This window comes from Piliocolobus tephrosceles, chromosome 7 (genome assembly GCF_002776525.5).
Source record: "Piliocolobus tephrosceles isolate RC106 chromosome 7, ASM277652v3, whole genome shotgun sequence".
Classification (NCBI taxonomy): domain Eukaryota; kingdom Metazoa; phylum Chordata; class Mammalia; order Primates; family Cercopithecidae; genus Piliocolobus; species Piliocolobus tephrosceles.
The window spans coordinates 141,167,834-141,186,747 of NC_045440.1; the positions used below are offsets into that span (position 1 = coordinate 141,167,834).

At 36.8% G+C, this 18,914-nt stretch overlaps 1 pseudogene; it reads left to right on the forward strand.

Moving 5' to 3' along the window:
• The window catches only part of LOC111526817, an 87,260-nt pseudogene that overhangs the window by 23,378 nt on the left and 44,968 nt on the right, over nucleotides 1-18,914 (forward strand).

Genomic DNA, 18,914 nt, shown 5'->3' on the forward strand with positions numbered 1-18,914 from the left:
TGTTTCGGTTTTTAGAGGAAAAGCTTTCAACTTTTTTCTGTTGAGTATGATGTTAGCTATAGATTTGTTAAATATGACCTTTCTGTGTACAGGTATTTTAAACCATGTATTATATTTCCTTAAACTTTGACACCTAGTTATAGCAAACCTTCCTCAGTTAGCCTCTTTCTTTTTAAATATAATTCTGTATTTTTTAACTTAGACATAAAAAAAAAAGCCTTAAGAAAGTAATGGATCCACTTTTTAGTGGTTGAGTGTAATTACACCACTGTAAATGCTATGCAATGCTCTGAATCCATCTGGGTCTGTGTGCATTTCTGTAACAGTGAGGCATCCATCAAAACAGCCTTTTCCTTTGTGTGTTTCTATGGGCTGAGAACATTTAATAAACCCAGTCTCTATCATCAAGCGGCAACAATTTGAAATTATAATTTACTCACATAAACAAAAACCTAATGGAAGAGGACATTGAGGTTTCCAAATAGGTATTCTTAGAGTAGTCTATCTTTTATAAAAGTGACTAAAAGTAATCTAATTCTGTTGTTTTTTTCTAAATTTGTTAGATACCATTGAGTTATAAAGCTATTACCTGGCAAGGGAATTTTGTCTCAGACCAAAATACTGTCAAAGTAATGCCAAGTTGAAATAGGATTTAAAATTGGAATTATCCATATGGAGGCTACAAGGCTGGTTTCTAAAGAAATGATTAACAACATACCCTATCACTTTAGAAACAGATTTAAGATATACCCTCATTCCCAACGTTTGCAGATGTAATATTCAACACCACCTTTATATGTATAAACTTTAATAAATGTCTGTGATTTATTTCACTCATTCATTTATTTATTCAATGATAATTGAAAGTCTTTTCACCTGTATGCAATGTTGCTAAGAACATAAAGGTACGAAGATACAATTTGGGCCCTCAGTGGAGTTGTAGAACACTTATAAATACAAATTTTTAAAAGACTGGTATAAGAAAGGGAAATACTGCTAGGGTAAATATAAAGTATTCTTCCTTGCAGCCGACAACTTAAAATAAATTTTAGGTCAATATAAAAGGGACTGTCTCTGAAGGGTCAGGGAAAGCTTCTTACAGAAGGTGGTACATAAACTATACCTTAAAGATAACTGATGAAAGGGAGTTGGAAAAGTCCTTATTTGGGTAAGAAATTCCACCTCCTCTACAAGTACTTTAATTTCATGGAATTAGCACAATAAAGGTTTATATCTTGCTCAGTTCACCTTATACACTGCACTTCACCCACGGGTGAGCTGGAGAGGGTGGGACTGTGGTTTGGCTTTATGCAGTAACCAGATGTGGGGCACCTTCCTGCCACTGACTTGCCCCTGGAGTTCTCAGCCTGTTCTTCTGGATCTTGCCTATTGATAACTGGTTTTAGATTCTGGCTCTGGAAGTGGCAGCACTCACGTCTGTCCACATAAAATGCCCCAAACTTCCTCCTGTGGCATGTCTAGAAATAAAAGCCTAGGAATTGTAGTTTGATATTAGGCCAAGGGAAAGAAGGGGTAAGACTTACTGATAAGTAGAGACAGTGCCTCCGGAGTGGATAAGGGGGATTCAAGGAGAGGGAATAGGACTTCTAAAATACAGAGAGGAGAGCATTGCTTGATGAAAGGGATTGAAGAAGGGGTACAGGGAGCCCAGATTCGGAACACCAACCACATTTATGTTGGCTTTGTTGGTAAGCTTAGATTTTACTATGCAGCACTGAGAGCCTACTATCAAACTTTAACTGGAGGAATATGAGATGATATTTGCATTTCTTGAAGGGAAATCTGATGATTACATGGAGGGTGGATTGGAAAACAATAAAAGGAAGTGGCTTGTGATAGGCATAGAGAAATATAAATAAGGAATATGGAATTTGTGCCTCTTTGGGTCTCAATGTATACTTGAAGACTTGCATTTGTACAGAACTGTGAGTTTTCAAAACACAGCTTCACTGATCATGGATCACTTTTTATCTTCATAGCAAGAATGTGAGATGAAAAGGGTGTGTGTTCCCTCTTTTCATTGAGGAATAGGTTCAGTTTAAGTGGAAGTGATAATATTTTGCCTTAAACAACTCATCTAAGAGATGACAGAGAAGATATTAAACCCAAGTCTTCTTTATAGCTACCAAGTTAAAACACATTTTAGAAAAGAAATTTTTCAGGAATCTGAGAGTCATTTTATGCTAAGCACAGTCATATCAGGTCTGTGCCCCACTAGTCTTTGAGGTTTTGGGGAGAAAGTCTGGGAGTCCACCTAAGGGCCCATAAAGAACAGCTCAGTGGTATTTTGTTAGAATTTTCAAATTCTTAATTTTCTGTCAGTTTTATCACTTATCAAACAGTGAAACCCAAATTGTCCTTGGGCATGTTGGCCACAAATAAAACATAAAATAAACATAATAGCCACAGTCAGATGCATGTTAATAAATTTTAGATTTTTTTGGTCAGGAAAGTAAAATCATAGACAGATTTAATCAAGTTAACAACATCAAAAAATGCATATCTGAGTCTACTAGAGAAGCATAATAATGTTTTGTTTTCTGTGTTCCTTATGGCATCTGGACAACAGGATTGTGATAGTTCCACGTGCTTTTAAATAAACCTTCCTAATTCTTGAGGAGGACAGAAAGGTGAAATTCCTTGGAGTATATAGGGTACAAATATTGGGAACTTTTTCCAATAGTTGTTCTTCTGGGACAAACACAGAAAAAAACCATGAGTATAAAAACACTGAAAATGCTTTCTTTAAACAGAAGACTGAGACAAGAAGATAGATACCATCACTATTTATTATTGGACTAGAAAAATTAATGCAATTTGAAAACAAAAATAGATGAAGGATATGTAAAAATAATTAATAAAACTATCACATTTTGAGGATGATATAATAATATCACTTTAAAAACTCAAGAGAACAAACTAGAAAGCCATTTAAAACAATACAAAGATTCAGGAAGATAGTAGAGTACAAATCTCAGAAACCTATAGCCTTCACATATATAAGCTGTAGTAGAAATAATAGAGATTAGAGAAAACACTTACAATAGTAAAAAAAAAAAAAAAGATTTATAAAACCCAACAGAAATAATACATTTTTAAAGAGATTACTGGGGAAACTAGAAAATAATACGGATGAATACAAAGGAAATCCTGAAGGTATGGGTAGACTTACCTAAGAATAAATGCCTGAAAGAGTCCTGTGTTCTTTGTGACAATCATGAGCGTATACACTCACACTTTCCTTGCAGAAAGATTGTGCCAGTTCCCTTTGGAAAGCAGTAAGCTAACATCCTCTAGCTCAGCAAGGTCAGGATCCACTGCAGCGTTAGAGCTATCCCACACTCTTCCCAGGCAGTCCACAGATAATGACTGAGGAAGGTGGCAGTGACTGCATTATCTATTACCAAGTAATAAATTATCCCCAAATGCAGCAGGTCCAAAGAAGAATTAATTATTATTCCTGTGTGTATGAAATTTGAATGTGGCTTACCTCAGTAGTCTGATTCAGTCTCCTAAGGCTGCTGTCAAAATGCTGCTCTGGCTGCTATCATCGGGTGGTTGATGGGTCTGGAGGTTCTGCTGCCAAAATGCCTCACTCATTTTGCTGTTGGAAGAAGCTCCAGATCCTGGCAACCTAGAGCTCCCTCGGGACTGCTTGAGTGTTTTCACAACATGGCAGCTGGCTTTTCCCTCTGTAGGTCACCTTTGCGCCATGAGCTCCCATCAAGCAGGCTGAGACTCTCTCAGTTGCACCAGTCTGTGGCTCTTCTACTCAACTCTCTTTCCATTTCTACTATGGGCTGAAGCTCTCTCTGCCCATGCTTGCCCAGTCTTTCACAGTCAGAAGCCTCCAAACATTGTCACACATTCTTACTTTATGTTGGATTCTGCTTTCTAGAGGACTAAACACACTCAATAATTTAATTTATAAATGTACCATCATCACAATAAAAATATCAGACATGTTTCCTTTGAAACGCATACATATATGAAATAAAAACCAGTAATATGAATAAAAATGTGAAATTTGTATGCATTTATATTCATGTACAAGGGTTGTTGGATTTATACAAATACAGAATATAATAATCAAGGAAAGTCTGTTTAAGAACTACAGCAGAAAACCATCCTGAACAGGTCATAAGGCATATTATATTATAATGCTTCCAATCAATTAAAACTAGAAATAATAAGATGAAAAAAATATATAAAATCTAGAAATATTTTGAAATCAGTATGGAGTTTAAATATATGATAAATTTAACTTTTAAAATTGAAGTGGGAATGACAGTTTTTTTTTAACAATTGGGTTTGAACAACTGAAGAGTTATATTGATGAAACTTAGCAGGACACGCCAGTAAAATTTCAAAGAGATAAAAATTTCACTGTAAAATATGAAGTCATATAAGTATTAGAATAAAACAATATTAATTGCCTTATAAACGTGAAGTAAAGAAGATCTTTCTTAAACTAATTCAAACTATAGAAGTTCTTAAATTGATACATTTAATTCTTTTGATATAAAAACAGTAAATAGAAATGAAAAAAAAATCACCGTAAATAATGTCAGAAAAAAAAAAAAGAAAAATCTGATACAAAATATTTTCAACTTCAGGATGACCTGAAGTTCAACAACTGAGATTATCACCTTGATTTCTAAGAACTAGAAAGCAATTTTAAAAATCCAAAGCAGGATAAAGACAAACATGTATATACACACTTACTCACCCACAAATTACAAATTGCCAGTACATACATGAATCTATATTCACCTTTCTCTAGAGGAGAGAAAAGCAACTTAAAAATATACTGAGATACCCTTTCTCCATTTTCAGATTTTTGGTGGCATCGCTGAAGAAACCAGAACTTTGCTACCTAGCTGGTTAGAATGCAAAGCGGTGTAAGCCCATGGAGGGCAGGTTTACAATACCTGTCAAAATTTATTTTTCATTCATCCCCACAATCCCATTTCTGTTGCCTTATCCTACATAGTCACCTGTGCATGTGTGTGTACAGGTGTATTCATTGTAGCATTGCTCATAATCACAAAATATTACCATCCACCCAAATGCCCCTCTACACCCAGTCAATTCTTACTGTGCCTCTGTTAAAAACCAACCTTAAATGCAATATAAAACCAAAAGCAAGATATTCCTCTATGTACTGTTATAGAAAGCATTATGAGATACTGGCCGGGCGCAGTGACTCAAGCATGTAATCCCAGCACTTTGGGAGGCCAAGGTGGGCAGTTCACCCAAGACCAGGAGTTTGAGACCAGCCTGGCCAACACGGCGAAACTCCATCTCTACTAAAAATACAAAAAATTAGCCGGGCGTGGTGGTGGGCACATGTAATCCCAGCCACTTCAGAGGCTGAGGCAGGAGACTCACTTGAACCTGGGAGGTGGAGGCTGCGGTGAGTCAAGATTGCACCATTGCACTCTAGCCTGGGCAACAAGGGTGAAACTTTATCTCAAAAAAAAAAAAAAAAAAAAAAAAAGGAAGTATTACAAGATACATTAAGCGAAAACAGCAAGGTTTAGTATAGCGTATATAAATTAGTACTTTTGGGATAAAAATGAAGGGTGGTAAGAACATGTACTCATATTTGCTTTTGTTTTTATGAAAGGACAATGCAAGAACACACACAGAGAAACAAATAAACATGGGGACTTTCACGGGAGAGGAAAGACACTGCATTGCTAGGGAGGAAAGCAGGAACAGAGACTATTGATTCTGCCTGTACCTTCCTTACATTGTTTTGGATCCTTAATCAAATAAATGCATTCTTCCTTTTAAAAAGTAAGCTAAGTGCTGGAGGGAATTGTTCCTCTTCATCCTGCTCCCAGATCATATTCATATACCCACACACCCATTACACAGATATTTATCACACTCTTTAGAGAGCTCCCTACACAGTGCAAGATGCCATAGAATATATCTATGAAGAAGATGTGCACAGGTGTCATGAAATATCTCTGTTTTGTAAAATTAACGGTGTTTGCCAGTTCTGACACTTGACTTTGATTTACAGCATGCTGAATATTGATATGGGTCTTTAGGCCTTTGCTAGGAGTCTCATCAGACCAAAGGAAGGCAACAAGAGGAATATATCCACCAATCCTGCTTCTATGGTACAGTACACTTAGTAACACAAAACTGGAACTTTTCTAAACAGGAGACAGGGAATCCATTCAACAGTGCACCATCAAAGGGGCTAAGGGCACGTGGGTGAAGGAGGTACATGAGAAGGTGCACAGAGGATGTGATGTCAGAAGGGAGCCTGTCTTTAAAGGGAAAGATGCCATTAAACCAGGAAAAAAGGATACAGGGTGTGTTCTGGGCAGAGACCTGTGTACATAAACATACCCAGGCTTCCAAAAACTACCTTAGTTAATGGAGCTCTACAAGCTTTTACTGGGTTTAAGCCTGAAAAATATAAAGAGAAGTGACGCCTATTTCTAATGAAGCAATCTGCCCAATGAGGTGAAGAAGTTTAGAATTATAGGAACTGGGAAACTGAATGAAAATATTAACCAGGGAAAGAATAGAATTGTATTGGAGCTTTAGACAGAGATATTGGAAAAGAAAAAAAAAAAAAAACTCAGACTAAGGAAGGAAATTTAGTAAAAGTTTACCAGCACTCAAATATACAAAACTTCAAAAATAGGAAACCCAGTGAGCCATTTCTGTGTTCTAAGACAGGAAAACCAGAATGCACAAATGCAGCATTGTCAGCTGGCATTCTTCCAGGAGGCCTTGCCGAGGTCTTGGTCAATCCACAGCGACTGAGTCCATTCCTTCTTTGACCTTTCCCTGTGCTACCTCGTGGCCATCCTCTAAAAGTCGCTTCATTGTCTTCCAACTCCATCTCCCTGGTCTTAATCAGGAGCAAGGCAGCAATTTTAAGAAAATAGAAAATGCTTTCACGTCTAACTTCATGCCTGTGTGAATTTCTTAGAATGCTTTTAGTGGAGAATTCCATTTGGCTGAAAGAGAAAATATAAGATGCTATGAAATGCAGGGTTAGGATAAATAAATTGAAGCTATTATGTTTCCTATTCCCTTAGTATCATCTTAGCATTAATAGATCCCTGACCTCGAAAATTGGGGGTCTTGTTACTTTTTTTATGCTCATTACTATTGTCTATGCTTCTCCGTCAGTCAAATTTATTTGGGAAGGAACCTTGAAAAAGCTTTCTAATCAGCCTTCACAGCAATGTTTTTCTATATGTTAATTCATTTTTCCCATGTCCTTTGTTGCTATGAGATTTGTATTTTTGGTTTAAAGTGGAAAATCACCATGCAGTGCAGAGCTACTTTCCCCAATACCAACACTTACCAGCTGCGGTCTACTATTTTAAAAAAAAAAACATTTTTCAGTCTGGCTTATCTACATTTCCTGGCGCCAAATATTTACAGAGTGTCTCACTGGCATGCATATCTTAAAATGTATTTTGTATCTTATCTGTTGACTACTGGATAATATTTTAAAACTTATTTTGCTGTTTTCTAACTGTAAATGTAATTTTAAAAACTAGAGATTCAGAAAACAGTGATTTAGAAATGTAATGATGGAAGAAGAAGGAAAGAGGAGATGGAAAGAAGAAGGGAGGAAGGGAGGAAAGAAAAAAGTAAAAAAAGTGCTAACTGAAGAACGATGGGGTTCATTAATTTGGAAAGGAGGCTTTTACTTGTCATAAAGGGTTGCAGCCTTCAGAGTGGCCATTCTGACAGGCTGGGAAGCATGACCTCTGACTAGAAGCCAGAAACAGACACTTTGAAGGAGGGGCAAAAAGAACAGGGATTCATGCTGAGCGGAGTGGCCAAATATACATCTTTAGTAAGCTATAGGAAGAGTCATGAAAATTTATAACAGGAGAAACATGCACATGTGCAATTGAGTTTCATGCACCTTCATGAGACCCATGTTTTAAAAAGGCAGTGTTAGCATCAGCCTAATCCAAGGATGGAGTTTTCGGTCCTCTGACGTCAACAGGTGAAGGAGATGACACAAAATCCCTTAATGCACATTCTTCATAGACTGGCCAGAACCAATTGGCATTTTATCAGGTCAAAAAGGAGAAGAAGCATCAGGCCCTTGGTTGATAATTATATCAGTGGTAGAGTCTTTTGGAAGGGCTGGTTTCCATTAAGCCCTCAGGGAAAGAAGGCCCATCATGGTTAACCAGGGAGGAGGTATACAGAGATGTGTCTGATCCCCCATCCTGTCCTGGCTGAGGACTCAGTTTTCAAGGTTATGCTGCTATCCTCTTGGCCAAGACTGGTCTATTCGGTCAGTTGAAGAGCTTAGAATTTTATTTTTAGGTTACAAGAGGAAGAAAATAAGGAAGAAAAACAAACAATTAAGCTTACTCTCACAGAGATGAAATTACTAGTAACATACTAGTGGATATGCTTATAACATTTGTGAGGCTGGTACCTTAGGTGCACATGGAAGCCCATATAACATATATCTAAATATCTAAGCATAAGTCAAACAAACTTACTGACAGTAAATGTATGTATGTTTTTCTTTCTACCTTGAAAAATATATCTAAACAATGGCTGCAAGTTCAAATTCAAATATTGAAATGCCAGGTCCTAGAAGTTTCTCACCTTAGCATAGCAGCATGGAGGGGGCCTTGTCCTCGTCTGGTCTCTGCACTGACCTATTCCACAGGGGGCCTCACAGAAGCCTTTGACCATTCCACTTAATCCAGTCAGCAAGTTCAAGTCTTGATCATAGCTTCCAAAATAGCTGCATCTAGGTCACTTTCTAGTGGTGTGATTCACACTTGAAAAGACAAATTTGGGCAAGAGGCTAGAACCCCTGAAGCAGGAAATTTTGGAGTCCTGGGCAACTAAGACATTATAAGGAAGGTAGGGTAAGGGGGTCTCCAAATAGGTACATCTCTTTGGCCCCACTTATGTGGGCAGAGGTAAGGTTTGAAGAAAGCCCAGAACAGAGTTTCTTTTCCAAGAGTCTGATGCCTGTCAGTATTGCATGCTGGTATATTGTTTCAGGTTTCCTATTACATGTACAAGTTGCATGTTGCTTTATTCAAAATCATTTCTGATAGCATTACATATTGTAGTAAGCATTTATATGGCTGCAAAGATGCAAAGACAGCCTTGATGTATAATAATGTAATTCCCCAAATCATCTTGTAGATTTAAATTATATACATAATTTTTGTCTGGTATACACAGTGTCAACAAAGTACATATAGGGTGCAAAAAAATTCCCCCATTAAAATATGTATTTAACAGATTTCTAGTCATTAACGTCAACAATGTGTGGAAAGTAGAAAAGTTGAAATTGTGAAGATTTTAGACAATTCTGTGAAGAAGCATGGCTATGAGGGAGCAGTAAAGTACTTGGTGTTATTAGGAGAGAAACTTGGGGTAGAAGTAGGCATTTGGTGTGTGTGTGTGTCAGAGGGAGAGAGAGAGACAGAGAGAGAGAGAGATTGGTTATACGGTAGTAACGAAAATACACCACTCACCACTAAAATTGAAACCCCTCTAGATGTGGGGACCGGGGAGGAGGCAATGTGAAGTCATGGAGAAGGTAGAACGTGATCTAATCCAAGAAAGAATAAAATGACAGGGAGGAGAAGCCCTTAATCACTCCACCATTCCAAAAGTGGATAAGGAAATGCAACAGGACGTGAGTCCTGACACATTTGGATATTTGGTTTCAGTTAGTTGAAGCAGAGTCCCAAGCACAGACACAACTCTCAGTAAGATGTTACAGAGTCATTGAACTGTAGTTTTATTTTCTCTGTGAATTGCAGCTGATGTCATCAGGTGAGACTGGGTTGGAGCAGAGAGATGAGAGGTCTGAATATTGGTGAGAATTTTTTTAACACACATTGTAGAGAATAGGATAAAACGCTGGTTAAGGACTTTCTTCTGGGTTATCTGGACAAGATCAGGATTTTATTCCATGTTGGCCAAGGTTTTGAGTAGCATGGAGGGCAGATTGGTGTGAATTTTTTTCAGTATAACTCAGTATTCTGAAAGTATCCAGGGATCCTGGAGAGAGACAGCATAATACAAGTTGATGTTGTCCCAGTTTGTAAAAAAGAAAGCAAAACAAAACAACATTGAAATAAGGAGTTTAGAGAATGGCCAAAGGAAGTTAAATTTATGGACCACAAATGCTAAGCTAAAAGCAAGTGAAGTCAAGTCATTTTATAAATAGAAAAAAAAAAAAAGGATTAGGAATGAGTAAAGAACTGAGGACTTTTAAAAAAGCTTTTGTATTGGTACTCTGAAAAAAAAAATCTCATTCTAGTTGTGTCTCTTTCTCTCATTGCTGGTCTCTCAATATTTGTTTAGTCTCTCATGAGATTCCCTATCTCCTTCCACTCTATTGTGTCTATATTATAAAATCCTCTATTTTATAAAATCCTCTTGTGATCCCTGACCAGGCTAAAATTGTGTTCTTTCTCGAAGACTCTGTGTCACCTGCCACCTTGACAAGTGGATACTAGCCATTCTTCTATTGCTTATAAACTGCTTACTCAAGAAAGATGACATGAGATTTTTGTTATCATACAAGAGCAAAGGCCAAGGTGTTTGCTTTACTTGTAATTTTCCACAGACAAAGGCACTATTTAAAGAATAATGTTGGTGCAATTAAAAGCCTATACTAGAAATGAGCTGATCCATCTCTATTAACTCCCCATCCTATGAGAATCACATCATCTGGATAATTATTAAACCATGAATGTGAATTTAGTTAATGTCCTCATCCTCCACATAGTATCTTATACGAAATCATTTCTTGGTCCTTGAAAGTGGTTTTTAAGCAATCTTTGAACCTTGCAGTGTGGGGATGGTTTAAATATCAGTAAATCACAGGCATGTTTTTATGCATTATTGATTTTCTATTGTCATTTACTACTTCATTATGTTTGGGGAGTTTATTATTTATAATCCCAGCGAGGCAACTCAACAAGGTTGCCACAAATCAAGCTGGTGCCTCTCCAACTAGCTGTCACAATTCTTTATGACCAGCCTGGGAATTTACATGATCATATCACATTCCTAACTTAATTTCAAAGTACACTACAGATAAACTACCCAGTAATGTAAGAGGTGCTTAGCACTTCTCATTGAATATAAGCCCTCAGGCATTACAGTAATGCATTATGAAACTACAGGGTACCAAGATTCTGTTCTCTAAGTGGTGAGTCCATAAAAGCTTCAGATTGTTTCAAGCTACGTATCTTAGAAGAGGGAACACAGTTTATCTTGTCTAGAAAAAAGTCTTGGGATTGTTCTAAAGCACTCAGTTAAGAGTCCAGAAAATTTTAAAGTTCTGGTGAAATTAAACACAAAGAATACATGACCCAGGAAGAAAATAATAAATACTCTGGGATTTGTGAAGTTTTAACAATTTAAAAGGCATATAATTATTATTTGGTGTTCCAGAAAAGGCACCAAAACCATGAGATGCAAGTTTCAGAACATGACATTTATAATCAGCATAAGAAAGGGAGTTTCTAGTTAAATAGAAATGCAAAATTAGTGACCTTTCTTAAAGCAAGTTTTTGGGTTGCTCCAAAAATGCTTATTCTTAGACTAGATCATGAACATTCACCCTTTAATACCTGTAAACTCAGTAGAGAAAGGTGTCTAATTTTTGTGCTTGTTGCTGTTTTTGTTATTTCATTTATTAATATTGAATGGAATGGATACGAGAATTGGGAGGAGATAATGAAAACTGAGGGAACTTGTTATTATAAAAATGTGACTAAATAGTAATTAAGAGACTTTTATGACTCTTTATTCTATATAACCTTAATAACATATAGAAGATAAAAATTGTATCCATCAGGATTCATCCACAGAAGCAGAACTACTTTATACATTTGTATATGTGTGTTTGTGTGTGTGCATGAGAGAGAGAGGGAAAGAAAGAGAGACATCCCACGGTCTGCCCCTGTGCTGTTCTGAACCTTCATAAAAATATAACAGATATTCCACTTTACCAAAGTCCAGATAACCTGGAAGAGATTCCTTAGCTAGGTTTTCTCCTATTCTCCACTATACATACATATATACATATATATATATACACACACATATATATTTATACATATATATTTATACATATATATTTATATATACATATATACATATATATTCACATATATATATTTATACATATATATATGTGTATATATATGTATATATATATTTTTTTTTCCCACCATTCTTCACTCCACTCATCTCTCTGTTCTCTACCAGTCTCAGCTGATGACTTACTCTCCAGTTCACAGGGAAAGTGAAACTATAGTTCAATGACTACATAACTTATCATTGAGAATTGTGTCAGTGCTGAGGACTCTCATTTTAACTTCCTGAGATTGAATATCAAATGCATCCAGATCCTGTGATAGATATAAAGATAAATTTGTCAAAAGAAGTTTGACTTACACAATTGTTGAGTTGCTTGGGCAGTCTCTGTAAGCTGACTTTCTGGAGATGATGCTAGAGCTTGTAGACAACTGGACAGATCGTCAGGAAGGGAAGGTAGTGTAAAGTGGTAGAGAGCTAAAGCAGGGTGCAATCTGCAGGCATGAGCTGAAAACCCATGGGGAAGGAGTGAAACCCATATAACTTACTTCTGCCTCTACCCTGGGTTACACATGTACCCTGCAGGATTTGGACCCCTTTGTTACAACACCTAAACACACATACTCTTGACCCAAGAGTTGGAAAAGCACAAGGAGAAGACAAAAGAAGGTAGAGAAGTTGCTGCTTCATACCAATGAGGTAAATCAGTAGATCAACAACAAAACACATGGCTGAACAGAAGGGTGTTGTATCCTTTCTGTCCTACAAATCTGAGAATTTTACTTGTAGATCACATTATGTGAGCAAGAAATAGGATTCTGAAAAATGTAGTCAGCCTCGGTGTGAAGTGGATGTATCACAAAGTCACTGAAAACTCATATTCCATTTCAAATATGAAAAAAAGTGGTGTGAAGGATAGTTACAATTATAAGAGTTACACCCTCTGTTAGAATGTGGATGGTCCCACACTACTGCATGTATCAAGAATAAGAAAATTGGAACTTCAAGCATACAAACACAAAAACTAGATTTAACCAGAACGTTTTATTTGTCCTCTCTTACTTTAGACTAAAAATGCAGGCAGTTGATCTTCAGTTTCTGCTCTGGCCTATATGCAAGGATTAGCCAGTGTAATTGACCTGCTTTGGGTACTTAATCATATAGAAAATATTCTTGATCTTGCCAGATAGACCTGCTATGCAAAGCCTCATGTCTTCTGGGGATTTTGAATCTCTGGCGTCATTCTCAGATGATAAGAATCTACTTAAGTTCTTCATTACATCTTGATCTTGCATTTTCACTTTCTCTTCCTTGTTTTTCTCCTTCATCTCAGCATTTCATGGTCTCTTATTTATGGTGCAATCTTAGATTTAAAAAGATACTCTCTCCTCACCAAATTAAAACCCACAGAGACTTCATCAACTGTATCAGACCTTTGACCACTCAGTTAGAGGAGAAAGACTGGACATTTGGCTTTCCTCCACATTTTACAGTATTCTCTTAGGTGTGGTAAAGCTTCTCCTGTTTTTAATCATCTTTTATGTTTATTTTTGTTTGTTTTTTTACCATGGCTATTTCATAATTCATTTTTATTCATTGATTTATTTAACAGACACACATTGAGTATATACCATGCATACACACTGAGAATACTAAAATGAGATGTCCTCAAGAATACACATTAGATGGGAGGTAGATAAGTAAATGAATGATACAAAACCAGTTACCAAGCTAAATACAGTGCTATTAAAACAGAAATCAGAGTCTGGGTGCGGTGGCTCATGCCTGTAATCCCAGCACTTTAGGAGGCTGAGGTGAGTGGATCACCTGAGGTCAGGAGTTGTAGACTAGCGTGGCCAACATGGCAAAACTCCATCTCTATTAAAAATATGAAAATTAGCTGGGCATGGTGGTGCGCACCTATAATTTCAGCTACTCGGGAGGCTGAGGCAGGAGAATCGCTTGAACCTAGGAAGCAGAGGCAGAGGTTGCAGTGAGCTGAGATTGTGCCTCCAGCCTGGGCAACATGAAAAAGATTGTGTCTAAGAAAAAAGAAAAAAGAAAACAGAAATCAGAAGAAGAAGATAGTTCCAGAGTAATCAAAGGTTACAGATAGTGAACATATCCTAATGATCACCAAAGGTTGACCTGATTTTCCTTTATGACCTTGGCTTTTGTTCTACAAACGAAAACTTGTGCCTGATTCTGAAACTGGTTTCTACCTGGCCTAACCCCATCTCATGCAGAGTAAACCCATGACCTATAACTATAAGCATTGAGCTGTCAAATTAGCAAAAGTAATGATTTCAGAAAAAAATGATCGTTGGTAGTAGGGATAGAGTTAATGTACCAGAGAAGGCTTCCTAGCATTGAATAAGTTAAGCTGAAATTGTCATGGAGGATAAGATTGGCTTCTTGGCAAAAGGAAATGTATATGCAAATCTATAAAAATATAAGAAAAGGAGGGACATTCAAGACCATAAAGTTGCACTTAGGGGAAAAGTTAAAAGTAATAATAACACTTACAATCTGTGAGCACTTTTATTATAGCCAAGCAATAGTCTAAGTTCTTATATGTGTTAACTAATACTAGCCAGAAATATATGCGTATGTTCTATTAGTAATTTTCATCATCCTCATATTACAGATGAGAAAACTGAGTGACATTAAGTATGAGAAAAGCTTAAAGAGAAAATCCAGGATAGGAACTCTTACCTCTTGACTCTATAACTTGAACTCTTAATCTTTGTTCTCAACATTGTGTGCCCATGAGTTTAGAGAGAAAGACAAGCGTGGCTTATAGAAGCTCTGAAATCAATAGGCCTTGAGTGTCGGCCTTGAGTGTCAACCTTGGTAGCAAACGTCCAAGTAATTGCAAACTGCAGAAAAGTGTGATCATATTTTTATTTCTACATTTTCTCCTCAAGGCAGGGTGTATTTTGAATGGAAAGGAACTAGAGACAAGAACTCTGGATAGCAAAGTCTTAAAATTTAAGCAAACAGCAATGAATAAGGTCCAGGGGGGGAAAAAAGCCAGTTACTGTAATAACAACAATGAAAGAAAAGATTAAGAGCTATTTATGAGAAAGAATGAACAAGGTGATTGGAAGTTAATAAATAAGCAGTAGATGACATGACATGATTTCTGACTCTTGAGACCAAGTGGTACCATTACTCTATGATATAGGGAAGACAAGAAATGTAGACCTTAAAAAAGCATTAATTCAGTGATGGCTGTGTTGGCATTGAGTGTTCTGTATCGCAGGTAAAGCCAACTGGAGATGTTTTGGATATCATGAAAAATGACACATCCAAAGTTCAGGAGAAGAAACTCGATGAAGAAGATGGTTCCAGAGTATCAAAGGTTACAGATAGTGAGCATATCCTAATGATCGCCAAAGGTTGACCTGATTTTCCTTTATGACCTTGGCTTTTGTTCTACAAATGAAAACTTGTGCCTGATTCTGAAGTCGGTTTCTGCCTGGCCTAACCCCATCTCATGCAGAGCAAACCCATGACCTATAACTATAATCATCGAGCTGTCAAATTAGCAAAAGTAATAAACCCTCTATAGAAATAAAATCTGCCACTTGTTCTCTTGAGAAATTCACTGTGAATGGAGAAGCACTTAGCTAATAACCTTATAAACAAAATTATTCATTACTCTTATCTTACATAATTCAATCTGATGTCCCAATTCCCTATGCATTATGCTCTGACAACTGCATTGAAATTACTGTTTGTGCAGTTATAAAAACATTTCTCTTCATTGACTATGTATTTTTTGCTCTGTAAGCTTCAGGTCATTTTTTTTTTTTTTTTTTTTTTTCCGTCTGTAGCGTCTTAATGAGCAAATCTGTTCTCCTTTTTGATAGGTTTTGAGGTAATTCTGTGTGTTTTTGCACATTATGAGTTGTCCAAGGAATGGACAGTGCTACTTTATTACCACTCTGAATTATACTTTTATGAAAATAAAATAAAGTAAGATTTGGTCACCTAATTGACGACTGTGCATTACCATTCTAGGGAGATGCAAAAGAAAAATATGTATTCTTTGTCTTGTTCCTATGCCCTTTTTGGAGCTCCTTAGGTAATCTAATTAGAAGAAGAGTTTGGGAAGCTATTAGTTTAAAATATATCTTCATATAATGAGAAAAATACATTTGAAAAAAATGCAACAAAATCATGGTTAGGTCCCTCTCTCCTCCATAAGCCCTAAAGGCACTTGCCCTTCCTCCCCTATCACTGAGATTATTCTTCCCATCGCTTGTGCTGACACTACTTCCTCCAGCTTCTCTTTTAGTTGGAGGAATTCTTCATGATTCTGACCCTTGATATTTCTTTTCTTTGTAATGTCTACTGTTGGCTGAATAGCTACATATGGTCTTGGGATGTCATTGATCACCTCTAGGCTGATGGTTTGGAATTTAAAACAATAAAGATGGTACCAAGCGTTTATGTACCAGGGCAGAGGTCTTTACTCAGTGGAAACAGCAAACTGTCCTTCTTCTGAATTCTTCTACCCTTTTATTTCCTTGTAGAAATGGACAAGTCTATTTTAAAATTCCACATTTCTTTAATCCTAGAACACTTGAAAATCTATACTTGTTAATTTGTGTTCCCAGAGCAGATCACAGGGCAGCACGATGCTTCAAGAATTCATATAAGGTTAACTTAAAGAAAGACAAATGAAATCATAAGTAATTAATTTATTGACATAATATTTGAATTCCTTATTCCTAGATCAGATAATGAGACTTCCAGAGTTGGGACAAGGTTCATTGCCATAAGATTCTGAGATTTAAAAAAAATAATGATGAGATCACTAAAGGACATCTGAAACTGACAATGCATCCACATTGTGGTGAAACCTCTGGATAATATCTATCTAGTGGGCTTTCTAAAACATAGATCTGAAAATGTCATTCAGTAAAATGTAAGCACTACAAGGGCAGGGAACTTGCACTAATGTATCCTGTGTACCACGAACAGCACCCAGCACATAATAGATCCTTAATAAACATTTGTTGAAAAGTGAATAAATCCCCTGGCTTAAAAATCCCCTTGCAATAGGCTAAGCCCACACTGAACAGCATAGCATGCAAGACACATTCAAATTTTTCTCAACTAATTTGGCAGTGTTATCTCCCTGTACATCATTCCATAATCCCACATAATCCCAACTAATTTGCAAAGACAATTCATATTTCTCCAAAGTTGCCTTTTTTAAAAAAATATAGATCTTTGTGGGAAACATATTGTGTTGAATTCACTATGTATTTTTTCAAGAAATGAGCTTTACACTCCTTTCTAACTGGGTATATAACCGTGAAGATGATATCACTCCTTGCCTTTGAGGTGTTTATAGTTTATGAGAGAATAGAGACATGTAAAATAGAAACAACTATAAGGAAACACACAAATGTGCATGTACACACTCATACATTCACACACACACACATATGCACACACACATATGCAGGAACACACATACACATACACACCCATACACACATGTGCATACATATACATGCACACACACATACACACATGTACACACACACATGCACACACATGGCAGAAAAGGGGCCATAAAGAAAGAGCAACATAATGGACTGTAATGTCTAAGAAATGCTTCCTTGAGGAAGTCACAAAACCAGAAAAATGGAGAATCCTTTTGTACATAGATACAGAAGTAGAGCTAGCTACACAATTTGTGGGATCCAGCCAAATAAAAATGCAGGTCCCCTTGCTCAAAAAGAAGAAAAAATTTCTAACTATACAAAGTTCTTTTCTGTCTTCCACACTCTTTTTTTTTTTTTTTTTTGTCTCTCAAAGTATCTTTTTTTTTCTTTTTTTTTTTTATTATACTTTAAGTTCTAGGGTACATGTGCACAATGTACAGGTTTGTTACATATGTATACATGTGCCACATTAGTGTGCTGCACCCATTAACTCGGCATTTACATTAGATATATCTCCTAATGCTATCACTCCTCGTCCTCCCACCCCAGGACAGACCCCAGTGTGTGACGTTCCCCTTCCTGTGTCCCAGTGTTCTCATTGTTCAATTCCCACCTATGAGTGAGAACATGCGGTGTTTGGTTTTTTTGTCCTTGTGATAGTTTGCTGAAAATGATGGGTTCCAGCTTCATCCATGTCCCTACAAAAGACATGAACTCATCCTTCTTTATGGATGCATAGTATTCCATGGTGAATATGTGCCACATTTTCTTAATCCACTTTATCATTGATGGACTTCTGGGTTGGTTCCAAGTCTTTGCTATTGGGAATAGTGCCACAGTAAACATACGTGTGCATGTGTCTTTATAGCAGCATGATTTATAATCCTTTGGGTATATACCCAGTAATGAGATGGCTGGATCAAATGGTATTTCTAGTTCTAGATTCATGAGGAATCGCTACACTGTCTTCCACAATGGTTGAACTAGTTTACAGTCCCATCATAGTGTAAAAGTGTTCCTATTTCTCCACATCCTCTCAGCACCTGTTGTTTCCTGACTTTTTAATGATCGCCATTCTAACTGGTGTGAGATGGTATCTCACTGTGGTTTTGATTTGCATTTCTCTGATGGCCAGTGATGATGAGCATTTTCTCATGTATCTGATGGCTGCCTAAATGTCTTCTTTTGAGAAGTGTCTATTCATATCCTTCGCCCACATTTTGATGGGGTTGTTTTTTTCATGTAAGTTTGTTTGAGTTCTTTGTATATTCTGGACATTAGCCCTTTGTCAGATAAGCAGATTGCAAAAAATTTCTCCCATTCTGTAGGTTGCCT